General features: G+C 38.2%; 1 long non-coding RNA gene across 1 annotated transcript in view; it reads right to left on the reverse strand.

Moving 5' to 3' along the window:
* Positions 1-454: 454 nt before the first annotated feature.
* LOC119861662 overlaps positions 455-25,649 on the reverse strand; it is a 52,711-nt gene continuing 27,516 nt past the window's right edge. Inside the window, exons 2-4 of the long non-coding RNA XR_005294977.2 lie at positions 5,229-5,313; positions 4,098-4,159; positions 455-575 (exon numbers count right to left, since the gene is read on the reverse strand). This is a non-coding gene — a long non-coding RNA (uncharacterized LOC119861662). The remainder of the gene's footprint in view (positions 576-4,097; positions 4,160-5,228; positions 5,314-25,649) is intronic.

A 25,649-nucleotide genomic window follows, 5' to 3' on the forward strand; every position in this document is an offset into this window, starting at 1 on the left:
ATGGAAGGCTCTGTACTAAACCCAGCAGCATGTATTGCCATATAAGGGTCTATGCAATACCACATAAGGAATTAAAAGGCAGCTTTCCTGCCTCTTCACCACCTCTATGCAGCTGACAGGCTTGTGTGCTGTCTGCATCTATGTTGCATGGTGATTTGTTTCAAGCATTGTCATTCTTCAACTAGCTCATGGACTAACAGATTCTTCAAATAAAATCTGAGAAATCATTGCAAGTATAAAATCAGAAGCAAATAGTTTAGCTTTACGGCATGTGCACATACTGTACTATGGATTCACTTAGTTGAGTAGTGCAGAATGTATACATTTTGAAGGGAAAAAAGCCCCAAGTAATTAACCACAAATACTGTAATCATCAGTGTTTTTCCCCTAGACACTTAAGAAATCACTTCAATGAGTGCTTTGTTATGGAAACCATTTAATATGAAACATGTCAGGCTAGAAATGTTAATAGCAGACGCGCTTCTGTGAATACACATGGTCTCCTAGCGATGGATCAATGAGAGTGATGCAATAGGCAGCCATCAGCAGGATACTTTAGCTACTTCTTACAGAATCTGGAAAAAAAAGTCAGTTTTGCATTTTTTTCATATAAAATTAAGTGTAAAAATAGAAGCATGTTTTCCTTGGGTTTAGTCAACATGATGTTTTCTAACTATAGTAACAGACTGCCTGAGTCACTAGCATGATTCAACTGTCAGCGTCACATGCTCACATTTTCATCTCTTGGGGTTGTCATGCAGGGTTTGTCCCCCCCTAGCTCCCTAAAAAAGTTTCACTTTGAGTATCAGGGTTTGACTGTAAATACTCAAAGCACAACAGCTTAAAGCACCAAGTTTTACCCCAAATTGGCTCTGCTTCATTGAAAGATTAGCAAAGCAATTAGGGAACCTGGGTGGAATTTCAAGGGTGCGATGAAACCAGTGAGGTTTGGATGTTTCAAGCTCATTGTCAACATTTTGTACATCTCCAGTCTTCACTGGCTTGTGAGAATTCCTTACAGGGAGTTCCAAGCATCAAGCATTTGAAGCACAGATAGCGTCAGTGTGCGAAGGTGAACAGGCCCTTGAAGGAACACTTGAGAACTTTTATTGCCTGTCTGCGTGGGAGGTTTGCACTCTTGATGAGCCTGAATGGACATAAGCAAGCTTGCAAAGAAGATACTAAAATATAAATAAGCCTCAGAGCCAGATGAAAACGTACAGAATGATAACAGGAAAGATGGGAATATTCATGCTGCATGTCTGAAGACAGCAGCTGTGGTATCTTGTTTTTCTCTTCCCAAAGTGTCAAACTGAGTAAAACAAAAGAAAAGGGATACTTGACGGTGGCCTCACAATGTTAAATCCTTAATACCTGGCATAAGAGGCAAATGCTTGCAGTCTGCATTCCACATGGATTATCTTTTAAGGGCTAAATCCCGTACCCTTGCTGTGCCCAAATAGATAGGCTTGCCATAGGGATTTTCTGTGGGAAGAGGAAATCTACCCACTCCAAATCTATCCATTCCATGGCTGTTATTGCAGCCTAAAATTTCCCACATCTCCCTCACCATTTGGAGGTATGGATGGAGAAAATGCATGGGAACCAATGCAATCATGGATCCACACGCCTCACCTCGGGAGCTCCCAGTCACGCCTGTACACTGGGGTGGAAGGAGCACCCATGGAACTCAGCACCATGGCCCATATGAATTATGGAACCCTTTGACAGCCTCCAGAATTTGTCTTTGACTGCTTAGTACAGTGGTTTTCTACCTTTTTCATTAAACATTTTTGAATACAGATGTAGACCACTTTGGAAATCTTAGATATAGTCTGTGGATCCCTAGAGGTCCATAGACCAGAGGTTGAAAACCACTGGCTTAGTAGAATCACACTAACGCTTCTGCAACCCAAGTTCTCTGTGCCCACAGACTTGGGCTTAGCTTACATTATATAGTAATAATAGCAATCATTTCATTGCTGCATTGTAATTATAAGACCAATAAGGGAACAGCACAAGCAGATTAAATACAAAAACAGTACTTGAGAAGGCTTTATGAAATAGATAACATAAAACCAAATAAATTATTAAAACACCACCTACCTATCTCTAAAAAATTCTATAAATCTTCTTTTGGAAATGCACTAAATTTCTTCTAAATACAAATAGATATTGTCGTAATATGTTGAAAACAAAAATATATGACTGGAAAACACAGGCGGCCCCAATTTATAGGTTTATATGACCCACTTGAAATGGGAACACAAACACAGTTCTCACATGCTGCTAATAAAATTTCTTCAGCTGCAAGGGCTCAGTCATTTGTCGTGCTTCTCTATCACTGGACCCAATACACTGTACTCCAGTAGCTGATTTTGCAATAAAAAGGCAAACAATATTGTTAATTGACCCCCACCCCTTCCCCTTCTGATGATAACTATAGTCATTTTTCCACCTCCAGCAATGACATTACCTGCCAACACAACTACAGATGGCCTGAAAAAGAATGGGTTTTTATTACTTTGCTTTAGAGAACCTACTTGGAATTTGTCCAGCAGCGGCAAAATACAAATTAGGAAGCATATTTTAATGATTTGAGGTTTTGTCACTTCTCTGTGTTTTTAAGATATGCACCTCAAGAAGTAGAATGCATGAGACAAGGAAGAGCTGAAATTTATCCCAAAGCCTTAAATTCCAGGTCCTTCAAAAACAGCAGCGGCGGTGGAAATTCTGCTGAAATGATTACGATACATACAGTCTGAATTTTTCAATAGATTCACAGTTCTTTCAATGGCAGATGCCAAAAAATAAAAAAGGAAGCTTCACCCAGCCACAGCTTAATATACATGATAAACATCTCTACTACGCCAATCTTCTTTTCTGATTCAGAAATATCTAAGGCGTTGTATTCTAATTTAGGGCCTAACCTTGAAAACCATAACTCATACACAGTTTTAGTGACATGAATGGAGCTATTCCTAGGAGTGAGGGGTGGAAAGATTCGGTCCTTTCTTCTGTAGTTTACTCAGTCGGGAGGGAACATAATGGGAATTTTATTTTGACCATTGCAGTACTGCAGAAGCACCTACACGTTATAAGACTCTTGCAAGTAGCAATTTTGAGAGGTTCCTTCCCTCCATGCTCCCCATGTGTACTAACCATATTTAATTAGTTCAGTAACAAATCATTCTCCCTCACTCTCCATCTGGGATAAAGAGCCCAAGCAGTTTACTGTATTCAGTGCTGGAAAAAATTGTTTTGGGGAAAACTCGTGTGTTTCTGAAGCAGTCTACAAGACACACTCCAAAATGTGTGCAGTCTGTTACTAGCTAATCTGTTAGGGAATCTGACATTTAACCTTTTAAAAATAACCAAGGGGAGGAGCACCATAGCTGCAAATCAAACGGCTCATTGGGGGTTGTGAAACACTTGTATACGGTAAGTAAAATCTAGGACAAGATTGCTGTGATAGACAATTGCTTTTTATAGAAGCTACATTGACAGTGGCTGATCCTGCTTGCATTAAAATCAATTGATAATTTATACTAGGCCATGTTTTGGGGTTATTATTTATGTAATACCACAAAATGAGCCAGGAGTTTAGTATTGCTATTTGAAGTCAATGAGAGTTTGCCTGAGTAAAGACATTGGGATTTAGCCCATTTACTGTAATTAATACAGGATCAGTGCCAGTATTTGTATCAACGTGGCAGAGAAATGTACTAAAGTTCAAGTTACTGCAATGAAATGGCCTGCAGAGCTGTGTTGGACCTTACATGAATGAGTCATGGCCCTGAACCAAAACCTTGGACTCTGGTCTGTCTGAAATTCAGAGAGATCTCAACTCTCAGTTCTATCTTATGCTTCTAGCCACTAGACTCAATCTAACATAAGATAACAAATCAGATTTACAATCTTTTTATATGAATACTTCATTACAGTAATTCTGGAGCAAATAGAAAGAAAATGTCCCCATTATTCCCTTTTTATTCCTCTTATTTTTTCTGTCCTTTCCTTCCCTCTTGGATTGGCTGAGTGTGAAGGGAGAAGGGGAATATGTGGATGAGACCACAAGTGGATGAGAGCAGTGTTACCTGTGAAACCCAGACACGGACCAGTGCAAACTCCTGTTTTGCCAGTATAGAGGTGATCTTACCTATAGTAGAAACAGTTATTAAACTAAACTATTAATCTGAACCCTCCTGACAAAATATGACCCAGAACCATACTATCACTAGTATTGTTTTTTAAAATAGTAAACCTTGACAAATGACGTTTTGCAAAAATTAAAGCTACCCTCATATTTGTCAATCTCCGATTCTTGGGAGATCATACACATACTGCCACAAATTCTCATCTCGTTTAGACTTTAGAGCTGCTGTGATGTAATCGAGACGACAATTAGGTTCCTAAATATCTATTTATATGGGTAAAATTTTAGCTGCAATCCCACATAAAAGATAAACATGTTCACAAGACTTCACACCCAGCCATTTTATTCTCTGGGTAATTGAAAGTGTAAATTTGAAGTAGCTTTTGTACTGGGAATGTATTAGAGTTTATTTGGTTAAGTGTTCCTTTTCCCTGTCTTAATAAGTACAGTACTCATTGGGCTAAATTCATACTGGATGTGAACACTTAATTCAATGTGTTACGACAACAAGGTTTCCAGGATTCAAGCCATGGGTTTTTAAACTGGAGGAAAACGTGTATGAGACCTACATAATTTGGCACATGAATTACTGCTACCCCGCAGCAAGAGTGGCTGTCAATTTTTTTTTGACTATGCATATTTCACATCTGAAAAGCCTATTTTTAGAAAGACTGCCTCCTTTTGGAATTGTTTACAGAAACATAATTATAAGGTATTCATTTAAATTCAGAGATAATAACGGGTCACTACAAAGCATACTTTACACTGGAAAATTACACTCCACATGCTTTTTCTGAATAAAGCAGATGAGATTGTGCAGCAAATGAATAATTTATTGTGAATTGTGCCCCTGATAATACCGCTTTCAGTATTATTTCTGTGTGTCTAAATTTCTGGCTTTTTTTTTTAAATAGGGGCCACTATAGATCTAGGAGAACTGCACTCTCAGAACAGTCCTTCCTTACTATACACAATCCACTAATTATGAATGAGTGATAGCTTAGTGTAGTTTAAAGTTTGAAAAATCTTTTAGTACCATTAAATAATTTTACAGTCATTTTTCAATACTCACCAATAACAGACTTACTCCTTTAGGGGCATTATCAGTGCTGATAGAATCTTTCCATTAGCTTCTGTGACAGGGTCGGGCCGGATGGCTACAGGAGAGTAATAGAAGGCAGATATATTAGCCTCAGGTTAAGTAGGTCCCTTTCCCCTGGGCAAGGTAACAGGGAAGGTTCCAGAACAATAAGGAACATTCTGGAGACAATTAAGACAGGCTGATTAGAACACCTGCATCCAATCAAGAAGCCGCTAGAATCAATTAAGGCAGGCTAATCAGGGCACCTGTGTTTAAAAAGGAGCTCACTTCAGGTTTGTGGTGCGCGGATAAGGAGCGAGAACGCATACAGTTGGAGGACTGAGGAGTACAAGCATCATCAGACACCAGGAGGAAGGTCCTATGGTGAGGATAAAGAAGGTGTTGGGAGGAGGCCATGGGGGAAGTAGCCCAGGGAGTTGTAGCTGTTGCACAGCTATTCCAGGAGGTACTGTAGACAGCTGCATTCCACAGGGCCATGGGCTGGAACCAAGAGTAGAGGGCAGGCCCAGGTTCCCCCCAAACCTCCCAACTCCTGGTCAGACACAGGAGGAGTTGACCTGGACTGTGAGTTGACAAAAAACAGCCAATCTGAGGGCTGCTGTGAAGCTCCAAGGCAAGCAAATCCGCCAATAAGCACAAGACCCACCAAAGTAGAGGAGTAACTTTGTCACACTTCTCATGATACAGGGAGGAGTCACCTTGGATGGAGTCATCACAACAAAAAGCCCAGGACCCAACCTATGTGTGGAGTGGCTTCTCCTTCCTCCAATTAGGAAGCACCAGCAAGCCATGCCTCAGGGGAGGAGGGGCTACACAAGACTTTAGAGCAAAAAGCATTCCTTTGTTTTAATTTCTTTTAGGGCCCACACCTGTAACCCTGTCACACAAGACACTAGGTGAGTTTAGTGAGAGTTACATGTGTGTAGTGGCTGCAAAGATGCCTTCTTCATTAAAAAAAGGCTGGGTGGTATCATTAAACAATGGTTTTCTTAAAGCATTTTTGCTTTGTAAGATGAATGGGTCATTTCCTGACAGATGTGCAAATGCCCTCTCTTGGACGCTGAATGGACAATCTATGACAATTCTTTAGAGTGGGATTATCATGCATCAAGGAGGAGAATTGCCCATTTTATTATTTTTAATCATGCTGTTGCCTGCTTCAAGTGGGCAGTTGCTAATGCCCTTGTATAAGTCAACCAGATTGTTGATGTTAACCAGAATATTACTAATGCTAACCATGGGACAAAGTAGTTCCTGGATCCTGCAGAAGGATTTGTACCAGCTGCAAGAACCCACCCTTAAGCATCTGATATATTAACTGAAAGGAATGATAACCTTGAAATGTGAAAGACTTCAATGATTTGACAGCTGTAGCAAGATGCACTGTGATCAAGATTCCCCGACAGTGAAATAAAAATATTTTAATTGAAGTACAATAATTGATCAAAGAGACATGAGGTACTCATGGGTACAGAGTGATGATAATCAGAGTCCTTAAATCTGTCATAAAACACTAATGGGCACCCATGGGTACACTATAGTCACTTTATTTTAATTTAAGTGAATCCCAGGACCTTAAATTACTAGAGAGACAACCAAGTTACTTGCTGCATTTACCTTCTTTCCTGCTTTGGAGCTTGAAGATTGAAACTCAGATTCTTCATTCTAACTCATTTTATATAGTATGTAAGTACTACTACAAGATTTGTCATTTTCTAATGCGGATTGTGGTTAAAACTGCTTTGTAGAGAGAGGTTAATTCACATACCTCTACTTATACACAGTATGTTAATCACTTCAAAACACTCTCCTCCTGTTGAGCTCTGAGAGCTGAGTTGATCAGTATTTCATTTATACAAGTGGATTTTTTTCCATCATCATTTATAAGATCTTTCTACCAGCACTGTCATTGCCTTAGAGCATTCAATTAGTAAAGGATCAAAAAAAAAAATACATGCCACCATACTGGAATCTGAACATGATTGGGCTGGTCATTTGAAATATGGGCATAGTTAATCCCTTTCTTTATGTGGCACAGCACATAGTGGATATAAAGAGGCTGATTTCTTAGCAGAGTATGAAAAAATTGCTTCAACACTAAGCATGTTGATGCCTTGATACTGGCATTGCTGATGCCCTAAGAATTACTGCCTTTACCCCTTCTTTTGTTATCACAGCTTCTGTTCTGAGAGTGAGTAAAAGAGATGAATGTACAATATATTAAAAATTGTGCTGAAATAACTAAGGGGTTCAGAGAAGAGCTACAAGAGTGATTCTAGCTCTGGAAAACACACTGTGGTGATACTTAATGAGCTAAATCTATTTTATCAAAGAGAAGGCAAAAAAGTGACTTGGTTATTGCCTGTAGGTAGCTAGAGAAGGTGAAGGCATCTGATCCTCAAGGGGTCTTTAATTTAGCAGGGTCAGTCTTAACAAGATCCAAAATGAGTTTTGAATTTTCTAACTGGAAATAAAATACAAATTTTCAAAGGCAAATTCAAAATTGAGATCTTACCAAAGGATGTGGTCAACAGTACTATCTGCTGGAGGCTGTAGGGCTCAGAGGAACCTAGGGGAGTGAGGTGCTCAGTTCCCATCGAGTTGGGTCCCTAACCACCTTAATCTCCCTTGAAAATCTCAGCCTAAATCATGACTGGGACTGGGGTGGGGTGGAATGAAATCATATTCCCATTGACTTCAATGAGGCCAAAATTTCACCCTGGACATAATTCTAAAAGAAAAACATTCTCGTTGAACCGCAAGTTACAGGGCTCAATGCAGGAATCTGTGTGTGAAATTCTATGGTTTGTGCTATGCAAGAAGTTGGCCTAGATGAACATAGTGTTCCCTTCTGGCTTTAAAAACAAAACAAACAAAAACACCCATGGAACTTCTGCCAACATGAGGAAAACCATAATCAGTTCCCAGACTTAACCACATGCTTATAAGTGCTGTGCTGAACCGCAGCCGTAATGTGTTACTAGTAACCCAGGTAAGGACATTTAAAAATAGGATTTGTATCTTTGAGATGCTTTGACACGGTGCTCTGTTTGCCTTACTCACTGAAGTAAACAAATACTTGTGTATTAGTTAAACAGAAGATGGCCCAAGATCTGTTTAGATATAGGGTGTTCACTGGCCACGATGAATTTCCGTCTTTTCATATCAAGACCAAATACCCAGGTTTGGTAAAGGAGTATTCTGTGGGGAAGAATCCCGTTGAGGAGAATTGGTGGTACAGTCCTGAAGCTATGGTAACCCCCTCTTCTCTACTCTACCAGTGACAATAGCCTCCGGATCCAAGTCAGAGTGAGTCTTTGGCTCTGCCCAGCTCCCGCTGTAACCCACAGTTCTGTTGTGCAGCAATTCTCAGTGGATATTGCCCCTTGTTTCCATTGCACTGGGGCTCTCTACCCAGTGGTTCTCAACCTTTCCAAACTACTGTACCCCTTTCAAGAATTTGATTTGTCTCGTGTATCCCCAAGGTTCACCTCACTTAAAAAAACTTACAAAATCAGATATAAAAATACAAAAAAGTGTGTCACAGCACACTATTACTGAACAAGTGCTTACTTTCTCCTTTTTACCATATAATTATAAAATAAAACTGGAATATAAATAGTGTACTTACATATCAGTGTATAGTATACAGAACAGTATAAACAAATCATTGTCTGACATTTTAGTTTGTCCGGATTTTGCTAGTGCTTTTCATGTAGCCTGTTGTAAAAGTAGGCAAATATCTAGATGAGTTGATGTATTTCATGGAAGACCTTTGAATACCCTCAGGAGTATGCATACCCCTGGTTTAGAACCACTGCTCTACACCACAGACAGACAATTAGATAGAATTTTACCAGCAGTGGCTCAATTTGTAATTTAAAAAAATCTGCCATGGTTCAAAATTGTATTCTCAGGAGGAGATGGGGATAGAATTGGTGCTGAAATCAACTGAAGTTGTACATATGTAGCTGAAAGTGCCATATTTTCCTAAAGCTATATTTGATGCACATAAGATTGAATTTCTTATGAATGCAGCATTCCCCTAATTTCCCTACATGTTTTATTTTCCCATGTGATATGCCCCCTGGGTATTTTGGCAATGCAGTTAAACACAGTCAGAATCACAGGTATGATCAAGACTCCCAAATCTTTTATGTTTGTTCTCTTCTGTGAACTACTTGATTATTCCCCAACCCTTGACATAATTGCTGTATTTGGTAACTATTTTACATGATTCATGCAGATCTCTCTCTCTTTGAGCTCACTCCTGTATCATTCAAGTTAATGGGAGTTTCTGGAATAGGAATGTCTCATTCTTCTCTTACAAATTCTATTTAAACCAGCACAAGTTGTGTGTTCTTTGTCATTTCCATGTTCTAATTTGGGGCTTGCTAGTTTCATAGTGGGAACTGGAACATGCTAGTTTAAACCCTTGCAAAATGCCTTTTCCCCCCTCTTTTTTTAGAATATAGCTTCTATGGTAAAGACAAGTAGAATAAATTGTAGATCATGAATCTGTGAACATTTGTTCAGTTGAATTGGACCATAATACTGTGTCACTTTTTTGAGATGATTTTTGTGACAATGTCTTGGTTCCCATGAAGGTTTGGGAAGGTACTTTTAGTCATACAAATACAGATGCTTGTAAACGACAAAGATATTGGAATGTGAATGAGTATAAGGAATTGCTTACCTGGGCCTCATAATATATACATGGTACATGAAATTAGAAAACTGAAAGAGGAAACCAAATGTAGAATAAATCTGGTTTATATATTTCTCCCACCCTCAGAAAGAAAGGAACCCAGCTATTTTTAAATCTGGGGACCACGTACATAACCAAATATAATACTTCTGTGGAATACAATTTTGTTTAGATGTTGTAGGCCTGCTTATCCCTTATGTCTCACTGCACTCCCGGAGAGTTTCAATCCCCTAATGATTTTTTTCAGGCACTGGCCTGTAAGATCATACAATCAGGGAACACACCTAGGAGTGCGATGCTCAGTGACTTAGGTGACCAAGCACACAAAGGAGCATTTGCTTTGAACAGAGTCTCATTTACATTACAGTTGCACCCACAATGTGGTAGGTAACAAACAGAAGCATAGTCCCTGACCCAAAGAGTTTAGTGATTTTGGGTCCAATTCTGCAAAGACCCACGAGAATTCACATAAGGTTACTTTGTCTCCTAATGTCAAAAGTGTGCATGGGTAAGTCAGGACAGAATCTGGACTATATTTTAAATAGAGATTGTTAGATGGCCAAACAAGGGTGATGGTACCAAAAAGAAAATGGAGCTGTCTCAGTGTTTATGAATATTGCTGCTGGTTAACTAGTTTGTTTCATTCTGCTATATTGTGCATAATAGTTTTTTGTAAAAATGGCCTAATTGAAAAAGGCACTGATTGTGTAAAGTGGAGGTCTTGGACAGTCTGTTCACTCCAAACATGCTTCTTTTCCTAGAATTTTACCTAAATGGCTGTGTCATAGGGTTGTCAGTAGTTGGGCGGCTTAGTGGCTAGATTGCTGGTCTCCTGGTCTATAAGCTCTGGTGGGGGTGGGGGGGGGAGGTTGGTAGGAGGACCTGAGCCCTCTCTCTCTATTGGTCCCAGCCCAGGGTCCCATGTAGAGTAACCCTTAAACAGGGGAGATGAGGTCTCCCTCCCAACTGGGAAGTCAAAACCCGTTTCCCTGGGCTACTTGTTACAAGTCTCTTCAGTTTGGGGTGGGGCCCCACAAGTCCAGGTTGTCCCAAGTGCAGAGGTTTATTTGCCACCTCCCTTTGGCAGGGGAGCCCTTACTTGTCTCAAGTGGCTGTGTTGGCTGGCAAGTCACAGATCCATCTCTTTGGGCAAGCACACAGAAAACTCCTGCTTACTCGCTGGTTAGCCCCCAACTGAGTCAGGCTCCCTTCTTTTCTCTCCCCTCCAGGCCTGGCATTGGCTGCAGGTATAATGGGGAAGGGCTAACTGAACTCAAAAGTTTTCTTTAACCCCCACGGTGCTGGCAGCAGTTTCTCTGCTCTGTCACCGTCTGCATGGACTCTATGGATCAGATTTTCAGGCTTGTCATTTCCCTAACCCATTTGCATTACAGTTGAAGAAGTCTAAAGCTAGAGTTTTGTTACAGCTACATGACACACTGGTATGAGTTTCCAAATACATTATACAGAACATTGTCTTGTAACCATTGTTTTACATTATAATTAGGTATAAGATCAAAGGTGGCTCCCAGGAGCTACAGGCATGCAGGGGAGGGGAAGGAAGCACATTACCAGAGCAGATGTGGCTGGAGACATTATTCCTGTATAAAATCATGGCCAATGGGACTTGCCACATCTTTGCAGAGAAATACCAATGGCTCCTCCCTTCATCTGTACCTGAAGTCAGATTACATCAGTCCCTGTGGGGCTGGGTTGTGGGAAGCAAGGACCTACATTATACCGAACATAATTTTGTTCCTCTTAGAAGGCTAGAAAGTTAAAAAGACAGGTCTATCACTGGACCTTACATATCAGCACTATCTCTTCATATATCATTCATAAACTTAGCCTGATTTCTGCATATGTATTTATTATTCATAACTACTCAGTTTGTGAACAATATCCAGCCTATTAGCTATAAGCCATGTGTAAGTTACACAGTTGGGCATTGTTTCTGTTCCTTGTTTTGAGTCCTCCATTTTTAAAAACAGGAGAATATCGAACAACCAACCAACCAACTACTGTGTAGTGAATGACAAATGCTGAAAAAAATTTACATTCAGTTTTGTGGCCAAATTCAAATGAATTAATGTTCTGCTTTAGAGTAATACACACAGATATACTCTCAAGGTAATCACGAATGAACACTTGCCATTTGCCATCAACTTACTCACCGATAAGATATTCATTGTAGACTTTATTCAGGATAAGCCTTAGGCATAGGCAAACTAGCCATCTGCCTTGGGGGAAAATAAGCATAAAGTGAACAGATGCCTAGGGACCTGATGACTTCAAATATTTATGATGAAATCCTACCACAGAAATTTTTAACACATTTGTTATCTAGTGAATTCTTCCTTCTGTTCTAGTTTATAACCTCCTGGTAAATGTATTTATTTATCCTTTAAAATGTACATTTAGGAATGATTCATGTCTATCCCAATATGGTAGCCAGATAAACATCAAGTGTTTAGCAAAATATCACCTTGGCCAATGCATGAACAATCCAAAGAGATGGCAATTCAAATTCCTTGTATGAGAAAAAAACTACTGACTTCAGTAGAACTGCATCTGCTCACAAGAAGTTTCAATTTGGCTCTCTGTCTTCTACCAAAACTTTGTCCTTTTAGTGTATTAACTCATCACTGGTCTTTTGGTGGGAATAAAAGTCAAAATTCCCAGACAGCTTCTTAGGCTTGCTTTGCAGGTGTTCTTGCACTAAGATGTGGAAACTTTCTAACTAAGCTGCCCAGAAAAGGTGGGGGAGAGGTAATTTGCAAGATGATTGCAGACGTAGATTCATAGATATTAAGGTCAGAAGGGACCATTATGATCATCTAGTCCGACCTCCTGTACAACGCAGGCCACAGAATCTCACCCACCCACTCCTGTGAAAAATCGCTCATCTATGTCTGAGCTATTGAAGTTCTCAAATCGTGGTTTAAAGACTTCAAGGAGCAGAGAATCCTCCAGCAAGTGACCCCAGCAAGAAAACTGAAGATGTCTCTTGATTTAGAGAACCTCACTGCAGGGCTATCCTGCTTTTGTAAGTATGTGTATAGTAATTGACTGTTTGAATATCAAAATACTAGAAATCCAGAAAACAATGTATTTTGGCTATGAAGTTCATGAATTCAGAGGTGACATGCATGCTTAGATGAGTTACATAAGCACTAAATGGTGAAATCCACACTCTCCAAAAAGCTCAAGTATTTATATTCTATGCAAGTGGAGTCCATAGCAGCTGGGAGGTGAAAGTTAATTCCTCAAAACCAGAATTCAGGCAAAAGTCTACTACATCACTCTCACCCATGGTTACTATCCAGCTAATGGAATGAAATAGAATAGCAGCTTCAGCTTCTGTGCTAGCTGAAAGAGTTATGGAAGTCATCTGTGTCCCTGCCCCATCCTTGTCTCCAGCCCAACCCCACTGTGGACTTCCATGTCTTTTTGCTGTGTATGGAGTACATGGTCACCTGACGCAGTTGATCTGAAAGGTGAGCTCTAGCAAAAACTTTGTGGTGTTTGAGTGCCGCATTTCACCCTAAGGGAATGTAAGTTAGTGGGAGAGAGTGAAAGTTACAGTGTCACGGACGGGGAAGAAGCAGCAATAAAATAAGCTAATAGAATGGGATAAAAGATGTAAGATAAAAGTGTAGCACATGCTTAGAATCATAGAATATTAGGTTGAAAGATCTCAGGAGGTCATCTAGTTCAATCCCCTGCTCAAAGCAGGACCAACACCAACTAAATCATCCCAGCCAGGGCTTTGTCAAGCCAGGCCTTAAAAACCTCCAAGGATGGAGATTCCACCACCTCTCTAGGTAACCCATTACAGTGCTTCACCACCCACCTTTACCCCTTCTGGATGTTTTTTCTTGAGTTGCTCACTTCCACTCCCTATGCTGACTTACTGATGCAATATGTAACTAATGTCAATGGTGGTGTATGTCTGTTTTTCCTCAACAGCTGGTTGGAAAATCCAGAAATAGATTTGTGACATTTTTATTTTGGTGATATTTGAAACAGTACCAATATTGAAAATTTTGCAAAACCTCAGCAATAATTAGTGACTTTAGCCCTTGGGAATTTCCATTTAGTTCTCATCCTACCATCCTTTTAGCTTCTCATTGCTTTCGAACATCTAAGGCAAATGTGTCAAAAATATAATTCTTCAAAAACAAAGGATTATTAGCATTCGGTTATGTTATTTGGCACAGGAGAAGAATTAAGAATGAATCTCAGTCTTTATCTTTGATCCATAATTATTTTATTGACATATACTTCTTTCCTCAGTATAACTGTTTAAACCATTAAAATGATAATATTTCTCTTATAATGAAGAGTTAACAATTCATGTTATAGAATATAAAGGTCTGATTTAATAGCCTAGAAAAGATGGATTATGTTTTCATTCATAGAACTGATACAGTAGTCAAAATGTTGAAACTTGGATGCCTAAATTCAGTTTCCATATTTAGACACAAATGTAAGTGACTTGATTTTGAGAAGTGCCAAGAAACCCTTCTCCTATAGCAATCCATGGAAGCAAAAGATGCTTAGCAGATTTGAAGATCAGACCACTTATATTTAAGTGCCTAAATATTCAAGCTGGTTAAATTTTTTCCAACTGACCAGTTTTCCATTGGAAAACATTGATTTGTTGAAGTTGAAATGTTGTGTGAAAGTGTCAATTTTGTCAAAATTTGATGGGTTATTGTTGAAATGTTTCCTTTTGCTTTACTGTTTAGACTTTAATACCCTATAATAAAAAATGGAAAAATCTAAATGAAATGTTTTGGTATGTTTATTTTGAGGTTTTCAAAATAAAATATTTCAGAAATTAGATGTGGTAAATTTCAAAATTTCCACATTTTGTTCCAATTCAGGACAAAAGGAATTGGAAATGTCAATATTTTCCACTGTGAGCTGTAGCTCACGAAAGCTTATGCTCTAATAAATTTGTTAGTCTCTAAGGTGCCGCAAGTACTCCTTTTCTTTTTGCGAATACAGACTAACACGGCTGCTACTCTGAAACAGAACAGACAGACATTCTATTTTCTGACCAGCTCTACTAAATATGGATGGAGGAACCCAAATTTAAACATTTAGGCCATTTTTATCCCTAGACCATATAAAGCAAAATGTATGGAATAAGGTCTTTTCTTGGGAACAGTGCTAACTAATATGAGTCATGCCCTATAATTTTTCAGAATGCAAAAGTCATCAACATCCCAAGCAAGAGAGGCAAAGCACTGGGATCTCACGAACACACGCTAACACTGCATTTTTGGCAAGGAATGAATCTTGAAGACAGGAAGTGATAATCGCTAGAACTATAAATGGATTGGTCATATTTTGAGCTCTTTGCAAGACTTTTTGCTTCACACAAGTCATTAGTTTACACATAGAGTTTATTTGGTAAACAAGTTGCATACAATTGAATGGCTAATTTGTGAACACAATTGTTGTGGCTGCATGCAGAAATCAGGTAATTGTGCATGTAAATAACCACAATTAGCCGCCTGTACAACCAGTTACCCAATGTACATGAAAAACTGGGTCATCTGTAATTGTACAGTTTTCTTCCCAACTTGACTAAAAATTAGGTAAACAGAATTTCCTTTTACTTATGAAAAGTTTTTCATTGACCTTTAGGGCAGATTTATTGTATTATGTCAGATTCAATTGCATATTAATGTACCAAACACTAATAGACGACAAAACATTAAATTATTTTGAAGACTGTTTATTTCAAATAAAGCTGCCTCAGTGTACTATATCAATGATAACTAATCTCTCCATATTTCTAGTGTCTGTTTTGCGCTTCATGGCTAAGTGAGTGGAAAGATACTATACAAGAACAATCAAAATCCTGACATTTTCTAAGTGGCAGCTGACAACTGATTGTGAGAGCTCTTTGAAAGCCAAAGTCAGGTTGTACTCTAGTAATGCTGATCCATTTTAAATTTCAATAATTTTTACAAACATGAAACTGGCCAAATTCTTCTCTCACACTGGTTTTGTACTGGTGTAACTCCTGTCTTTACTTGTGTTACTCCTCACTACCTTGATAAAAATGACCTCAACTGGATGCCAGATGGCCAAGTTGCTTTCCAATAGAGAGTAGACAAATATCTATATTCCACAATCTGATCTTGACCACTGAAATACCTCCAATTCCACATCTGCTTACAGCATTTAATCATAAATATTAGGATTTCCAAATCCATCTCCACGAGATTCATTGTGTATCTTCTCCTGACTTGCTTTTACACAGCCATTGTTTTTCACTACTATCTTTTTAACCTTGTAAATATTAAAAGCCAGTTATATCAGGATTGCTAATACCAGATTATTGACCTATATCATCTTGTTCAGACCTGGTTCATTCCCTAAATAATTTGTAATGCTTTATATTACTCAATAGTAGCTGCGGAAGAACATAGTTCCATGGCATCCTGAACAACAGATCTTTCTTTAGTCATTCTGTAATTCTTTTTTCCGGTCAGTGTCAGGCTAACAGACGTCTCCCAAGATCATTGTTCAAACGTTTTTACAAGTCTCCCTTATCAGGCTGATCTTTTTTTTCATCCTGCCCTGAAGATCGTGAACAATTTACAATTTAATCTCAGTTCAAACAGTCAATCTGTGTGAGCCATTTAGATTTCAGAATATCTTTTCATAATTATTTTCTGCCATAGTCCATCTTATACTGTGGAGCCTATTCTTCCTGTGGTCTTTAAATTCTGGAAACTTGATATCCAGATCAGTTGTCCTGATGCAGCCAAGTTTCAGTAACATTAATTACATCTATTTCTTTTTACTATGTTTCCTTTAGATTACACTACCCCATTGCCTATGTGCCAATTTTATTTTGTACAGAAGAGCCAGAACTCTGTTTCCATTTCCTTTATTTTCAGTTATATCTTTAGCTTAGTTCTTAATTTCTGATCTAAAGAATGTGTTGCCAGCTGTTTCCTTTGCCATTCTCATTTATATCCCTCTATAGTTTAAAAATACTTACTATTTGGACCATATTCCTCCCTCAGATATGTGCAGTGGGAAGTCACAGACGTATCCAAGGACTGAAATTGGCTCTTAATATTCACCCACAGCCTGTCTGATCCCTGCTCTGTTTGGAATACATCACCTCTATTTTTCTTACATAATTTATCTGACAGCTCAAACATTTATCTTGAATCCTTTCACTAATTTACCATTTAATGCATATACAACTAATAGAGTCTTTATCCAACTTAAATGTGACCATTTATGGTGTTCTAAAGTTCAGCTTTGAGGAAAACAAATCACTGCTAGATTCTCCCCCAACCCCATCACATCTTTTTTGGGGGGTTATGGGGCAAGTGATGCTGCTTTTCCACAATTTCAGCCCGTGCACATCGGCGAAAGCACTCTATGTAGAAGTCCAATCTGCTGTTTCAACCTTCAGGAGGAGTCCACCCAGAATCCTTCTTTTTGTAGTGTTGGTAGGAAGGTCTCTGTGGGTTAATATGTTGGTCAGAGGTGTGTTGGAAATATTCCTTGAGCCGAAGATGTCGAAAATAGGATTCTAGGTTACCACAGACCCGTGTCATGTTTGTGAGGGTGGAGGGGCAAAAGGAGAGGCCCCGAGATAGGACAGATTTCCACATATCTATTCAGGGGACACCATCATAGGGCCTAATCACATCAGCCACACTATCAGAGGTTCGTTCACCTGCACATCTACCAATGTGATATATGCCATCATGTGCCAGCAATGCCCCTCTGCCATGTACATTGGCCAAACTGGACGGTCTCTACGTAAAAGAATAAATGGACACAAATCAGACGTCAAGAATTACAACATTCAAAAACCAGTCAGAGAACACTTCAGTCTCTCCGGGCACTCGATTACAGACCTGAGAGTGGCTGTCCTTCAACAAAAAAACTTCAAAAACAGACTCCAACGAGAGACTGCTGAATTGGAATTAATTTGCAAACTGGATACAATTAATTTAGGCTTGAATAGAGACTGGGAATGGATGAGTCATTACACAAAGTAAAACTATTCCCCCATGTCATTTCTCCCCCCACCCCACCCCCCACTGTTCCTCAGACGTTCTTGTTAACTGCTGGAAATGGCCCACCTTGATTGTCACCATGAAAGGTTTTCCTGCTCCCCCCCTCTGGTGATGGCTCATCTTAAATGATCACTCTCCTTACAGTGTGTATGATAAAACCCATTGTTTCATGTTCTCTCTCTCTCTCTCTCTCTCTCTCTGTGTGTGTGTGTAAATCTCCCCACTGTATTTTCCACTGAATGCATCCGATGAAGTGAGATGTAGCTCACGAAAGCTTATGCTCAAATAAATTTGTTAGTCTCTAAGGTGGCACAAGTACTCCTTTTCTTTATAAGGACTTTCAATATTTGCACCATAAAAATTCACTTTAGACATCACTAGATCTCTCCTCTTTCTAGGCTTTCCCACTACCTCACCTCACAAAACTGGCATAGAGCGATTTTAGTCCAGTATAACTTGGATAAAATTACTTGCCTATAATTTTAGTAAGGTTTGTCAGCCATTATTTGGAAAAATACTATATTAAAATATTTTAGGTAACATGCCTGTTTACAGTGGGAAAGGGAACAAGCTAAGAAGTGCATTTAAAATCAGTTATTAGCACCATCAGTTTATTGTATTTATTACCCTTCATGTTACAGACAGGTAGCAACTTATTCAGAAAAAAGATGGAGGGCCTACTAATTTGTATTTCACCATCCTGAATATTTTTACTAGATTGAGAGCCAAAAGAAAAAAAAAACAACTAGGATTTGAGTTCCGATCTGCATGTGACCAATTAAAATTGAATCAAATTAAAAACCTGAAATCAGTCAAGTAGATATAGCCATAGGATTTGCCATAGTTTCTCAAAATATTCCATCAAGTTAGGTCCACTGCTTCTGGCATTTGCTAGCACCTGATCCGCTTACCTTTTTAAAACCCATCTTCACATTGTCAGCCATAAAGCTTCCAAATACTTTATAACACTAACACATTGCAATTGTACTCCGTTATATCACTGAGTGTTTTAATAAAGGTGGGATGCGACCATCTGGTATGGAAGGCATGCATTTTATAATTTGTCTTTTGTTTCTGCTGCTATTCTGAAAGCATTGCAGTAGTTCTTAAGTGGCATGTTCACAAAAACTCTGGGGATTTGTATTCCTACACACTATCAACTCTTTAATTCCCCATGCCTTCTATTTCATATTAAAGAAAGCATAATACAATAGTTCTTTATTGGCCTGGAAACATCAGCACATTTAGCTACAAGATATTGATCCCCAGGATTACAAACACAATGGCAAACCCCAAAAGATGATATATTTTTCTCTATTGGATCTTACTTCTCTGTTTTTTCTAATTATTCAGAAAGTTTCAACCATCTCATTGTGAACTAGTTCAAAAGAACATCCAAAAAGCACACTAGCTTGACTCTTGAGATCAAGGGGAAGTAGTGTAGCCCCAAAGGAAACTGCACAGTGTGCATAATCTTATGAAGAGTTCTGTCATGAGATTTTATAAAGCCAATGCTACAGTAGTAAGCCATTCCATTGCCAGGACAAATAGCTACGAAATTAGCTTGTTAATTATTAAGTGCACAGTGAAAGATAAATGAGGACATATTACACGTGGTACATACAAAGTGTAACATTCCTTTTAAGATTTAGGGTCAGTCAAAAATCTTATATCAAAACTGTTTTTGATAGAAAATGGGGTTTAAACTATTTTTTCCCCACAAAAAAGTGTCTGCTTTCCACAGCAAATTGTTTTTGTTTGTTTTTTTTCTTTTGTCAAAAAGAACCACACAAAAACAAAAACCCCAGCCCCGAAAACATTTTTGGCTGAAAACCAGAAAAAATAAAACAATTGATTCAGAAATGCCACCATGGTGCCCTGTGGTACAGGTGCCTCTTGCTTGTATTCCCCTCTATGGGCTGATTTTCTTAGCCAGATTACATCTCCAACGCTACACAGTGGTGATGCGGCAAAGGGGAATTCTGATATAGGAGAATAGAGACATGAGGCATCCAAAACTACCACTTCCACAAGCCACCATGATGGCATTTCGGAATAGAAATTTTTGGTTTTCCATGAAAAAGAAGAAAAAAAAATACAAAGATTTTTTTCCTAGGAAAACTTTTGACAAAATTATTAATGATTAATTATAATTATGTTTTCCCTCAACATTTTCCTCAGGGGGAAAAAAACAAATTTTCCTACAAACTCTAGTTTAGATTATTAGGAATTGTCCCAGTCCTAGATTAAGGAAGGATTGCTCTTAGACATTCAGATACAAACTGTACACTCTGCATATGACACATGACATTGGCGTATACCCCCTTATAACAAGTGAGCTTAAAGTTCTACTGGTTTAAAAGATTCTGCCTGTTGCAGAGATATTTGCAATTTTTAAAACATGGGATTTGATGAGACCAGGTGGAATTATTCAAGATGCTGGAATTTGTATAGGGTGCTCATTGTAACTTTATTATAGTGTCTCAGACAATGAGAAGGCCACATGAGGTTTCACATAAGAAAAAGCCTACTAGCAACATACACAGATCAGTTGTGGAGACATGTTAAAACTGAGAGTCCTGCTTAAATCACATCCCATTTCTATTCCAATGAGAAGACCGTATGTGTCTAGAAGCCTCTTCAAGCAGCAATTCTAAGATCAATCAGGAAGGGGCTCTGGATGAGGAAGTACCCCTATAAGGAGATAGCCATTCTGAGAATTTCTTTACACGTGTCTTTTCCAGTTATGAAGATTACTTGTAGCTGTTTATAGCTAAAATCCAAGCTGTGTTATTCCATAACAACTCATGGCTAAGGGACAAAAGAAGGATAGGAAAAAGTGGCCTATATTAAATTAAAAAGGCATCTAATCAATAACCCTCAGGAATAGAGTTACCTTATATTTAAGTTTACCTTATGAGAAAACACATACACAAATGAAGGCTTGTTAAAAAGTAAAAAAAATAAAAATAAATAAATATTTGAGGTTTTCTAGGCTTGTGCATTTACCTCATTTTAGAAGCTGGATCTAGTGACAAAATCCCTTCCCTCCCCCGCAGGGCCACATTAAGACAGAGTAAAATTTGCAAAAGTGCCTAAGTGACTTAGGAGCCTAAGTCCCATTTTCAAAAGTGATTTTTGATCTTGGGCTTCTAAGTCTCATTGACTTGACCTCCATCACTTTTGTCTAAGGACCAGATTTACAGAGTTGTTCAGCCACCTAAAAGGTGCAGATAGGAGCCTAGTAATATTTACAAAAGTGCTCAGAACAGTTTAGGTGTGAAATCAACAACAGCTATGCAGCCAGCCTGCTAATGTGATTATATCAAGATCTAAATCTATGCTGTTTAAAAAAATAAGTAGTAAATTTCTAGCCCTCATGGTTGAGGTTACTTTTCCAGCCTACATGTAATAGCCCTAGAGTTTGTGAGGGTGGTTTATGGAATCCAATCTATTACTCCATGATTTATGTGTACAAGGGACCACATTCTGCTCCACTTACAACTATGCAGCCCTAGGATTACACAGATGCAGCCCAATTACTCTGACATTACACAAATTCTGTGAAATTTGGCAACAGGGTTTTATATAAAATAAAATCGGATAAATAAATGCATCTGAAATTTTTTTCCCTAATGCCCAGTAATACAACAGTCCGTGACTAAGTATTAAAACATTTGTTAAGTATCAAACTCTTGAAAGATTCTTTTAGCTTAATTTACCATGAAGATTTTATATGAGTAGATTCATTAATCTCAACATGAACCTAAGATAAATTGTACACAGGAGAATAGATATTAACTGGAAACATTTTCTTCCTCTCAGTCATCAAGCAGTGTTGGACACTATTTTTTTTAAAAAGCAGTAAAGAGTAAAAGGACATATTTTGGATATCTGCACTGTTTAAATTTGCAGCTAAGTCTTCTCATATTTTCACTGAGTCTCTATGGAGCCACAGGAACATGCAATTGTCCTGGTACAAGGTACAAGGGCAATGGAAGAGTGGCAGAATCCAGCTGTGGTCAAAGGTATTGATGTGTGGTATGTGGAGCACTGAGAGACAAGATGTTTTGATGACTGCTTACACTGTAGTAAGAATTGGACTACATATTTGGGACTTGTGCTTGGGGTCATCTGCACAACGTTTTATAATAAACCAGTATGAAGGAGGGGAAGAAAGTCTGATGTAAAGTTATTGTGTTACCAGAGAGGGGAAACAGAGGCAGTTGTGCATGTGATTATGCGGCCTGCTGCTGGAGGGTGTTCCAGTGGACCTGCCGTTTGACAGGACATCAATAAATTTTTTTTTGAAGGATCTTTAAGATGCAGCTCTCAGTTACACAACCACAGGGTGGGGGGGGAGGGGAAATAACGGATTCCCCAATCTATTCATAAAACCTCTTACATTTATATCAAATAATCACAAATATTGATGGATTTTGGTAAGAATGGCCATATAGTCAGAGAGGAATTATTATTAATTATAACTTTATTATTTGATATTAGTGGCCAGAGCTCTCAAAAAAGTGTCCTAGGTCCCTCCGTCTTAAGTGCTGTAAAACCCACACGCTGGGGAGTTTATAAACCAAGGACCAGATCATGATTACACCCGAAGTAACAGTATCACAATTTGCCTCAATATTCTATAATATAGAACAATTTTTCCATCTAAGACAGTGAAAGATATGCTTTTCAAAATTAAATACACACAGAAGCTTAAACAATTTCCACATAAGTGGCCAAGTTCATGTCAAACGTAATTCCATTTACTTCAGTAGAGTTATATCTAACATGAATTTGGCCATGAAGCTTTGTTTGGTTGCATCTTTAAATGTTCTCATTTGGAGTTTTGGACAACTGCCACCCAACCCATAAAAGTTCATCTGAGTTATTTGAACACATACCCAATTCAAATTCGCCACAGATTTTCAAATCCTATTTCAACCCTTTGTCTTATAACATCAAAAGAATTATGGGGCTAAATCTTCAAAAACAAAAAACCCAAAAGGAGATGCTGCATTTGCATTACTCAGAAAATATTTTTGGTGAGATTCTTGTATGTCATCAGGGTACTGAACATTATAGATTCACCAAATTCCTCCTTGACTGCCTTGAGACTGTTGATCAACAATGTTGTACAGCAAAAGTGCTTGTCAGTACTAGAAGTTATTTCCATAAACTTCTAGTAAAGCAACTTTGGCACTGATAAAACTATACTTTAGAGTGTTTCTAGAAATTGAAAGTCAGCTAGACAACCACAATCTAACATAAGCGTTCATATTTGGATGCAAGTTAAGAAGCTTTTTTTTCCCCCGCCATGGTGGTCTCAATGATTAAGTGTTGCATACCACCAGCAAACAAACAAACAGTCACAAAATAAATGATCACACTATCACACACAATCCAAGAATATACTGTGCTTTTGAATAAGAGCCTCTTGGCTAAAGTTCTAACATTACTGTAAGATTTGTCCATTGTCCTTAAAGCTTTCAAGACCATTTGAACCAAAGCAATACAAATCTGGCAATTTTGTTATTTTAAAATTAGTTATAACAGATGTTATGATTGTCCTTGATGGGAATGAAAGAAAAATGTAATAAATTAATAGGAATACATTTTGGACCAGATCCTTATCTGGTGTAAATTAATATGGCCCCATTGACTTTGATGGTTACACCAGCTTTGATAGATTATACTAGCTGAAGATCTGACCCCTTTAGTTTTAATAGAAAACTGAAGTTTTAAGGGTAAATTGTAGCTCCCTCTAAATGGATGGGATTTGGACAAAGGGAGCTCTTCCCCATTCATTAGCAGTAGGTGTATCTGCAAGTGCACTGAAACTCGAGACAGGGCCTCTAGCATGCTCATCTGTGCTTAGTGTCATGTGTGGCTAGGGACCTACAGCAGCCTATGCCCATATCTCCTGCTACCACTAGCAAGGCAGGACTAGAGGGAATACAAGTTACACCTGTTTTCAACACACTTCTTACACCTCCCCACCGATTCCTACCCAATACCTGTGGAGGCATAGTGTTTGATGTCACTAGTAGTGATGTCAATGGAGATAGACTACTCAGGAGGGAGAATCACAACCATAATTGTTTACACAAGGCATCATGTCTTTGCCAACTATACTTAACCTACTGAGCAGAGGTAACCTTTGTAATCACTCTACATTTACCTATTGAATGCAGAACTTTAACATAAATTAGGAGATAGCATACTGCTCCTGCTACATAGACTCAAGTGGAGTTTCAGGGGATTTTTAATAGCATTTAGCAGGGTCGCAATGGGCTCTAATGAATTTAAAAGTATGCTCTAAGCTTTATTGCAGAGACAATTCAACCTCCACTATTTCTGAGATATCATCTCTTCGGGACATTATGTACCTAACTCACAAAATATTTTAATTACAGCTAATACGAATCAGATTTTGCTTTTGAGTTCCATAATGTCAAATCTGGCATCCTATACTAAGGAATCTGTACAGAGAGCACAATAGACTTTCCTATAACTCATTCATCTTGTTTTGTTCATGTCAGTCTGACCCTGTAAAGAACTTCTTGTCCTTAGAAAGTCTAAAAATCATAGTCTGTAATCAAAAGTGTTGGCCTAGAAAAACTTTTCTGCAGCTTTAACTGGTATAATCTGTTACATTATGGGATTAAGAGAGGCAATAATATGTATTTTTATACTTCTGCGGTCCTGGTAAGTCTAAAATACTCTTGTTAGAAATTGTAGAGCTCCAAATTCACCAGCTTTACCACATTTACAGTACCATCATCAAAATGTATCAAAATGTGGGCTAGCAAGACTTGTAAACACCATCATTTTACAGTAAAGGGAGATTATATTGTGATAAGAATATTAAGGGGCTGATCTTGCAAATAGTCATACATCCAAGGATTACATTTTCCTTCTTAGCTATAGCATCACATTAGGAGTTCATGTTCAACACCATAACTGCTAAATTCTTTTCAGAATCACTGCTTTCTACCATTTTATAAATATGACCTGCATTCTTCAGATTTTAAAAGGCACAGCATTTAGGTGCCTAAAAGATGCAGATAGAGGTTTCTGAAAATTTGAAAATTAAAAAAGGTGCTTAATTAATGCCTAATGATTTCAACTCAGCCAATTCTTTTCATAATTTTGGGTACAAGATATGCTGTTTAACAACCTCCTTAGATATTGATGGAACAGAAAACATTTCATTAGCTCTGTAAAATATGAATACTTCTGGCTTTTCTATATCATAATTTTTAATCTTACCATCCTTGTCTATGCTATTAGTAGGATTTTGCTTATTCCCAATACAGATAGGAATTCCTTATTGTTTTTAACCTTACTGGCTGTAGAGTTTTCATTGATACCTTTAGTTTCCCTTATCAACTGTCCTGCATATCCTAACTGATTATTTGTTCTCACTGTTATCAGCTTCCTCATTTTTCTATGCTATAGATACATATGTATGCGTGTTTTATTTTTATTCTTGCCTTCACCTTCACCATGATTTTTTTTAACCAAGAAAGCCTTCTTTCATAAACTTGGATTTGTTGATTTTTTGTACATCTACTTCCATGATGAGCATAGAATATAGGTTTAAGTTAGACTGCA

This window comes from Dermochelys coriacea, chromosome 9 (assembly GCF_009764565.3).
Source record: "Dermochelys coriacea isolate rDerCor1 chromosome 9, rDerCor1.pri.v4, whole genome shotgun sequence".
In the NCBI taxonomy this organism is placed as follows: domain Eukaryota; kingdom Metazoa; phylum Chordata; order Testudines; family Dermochelyidae; genus Dermochelys; species Dermochelys coriacea.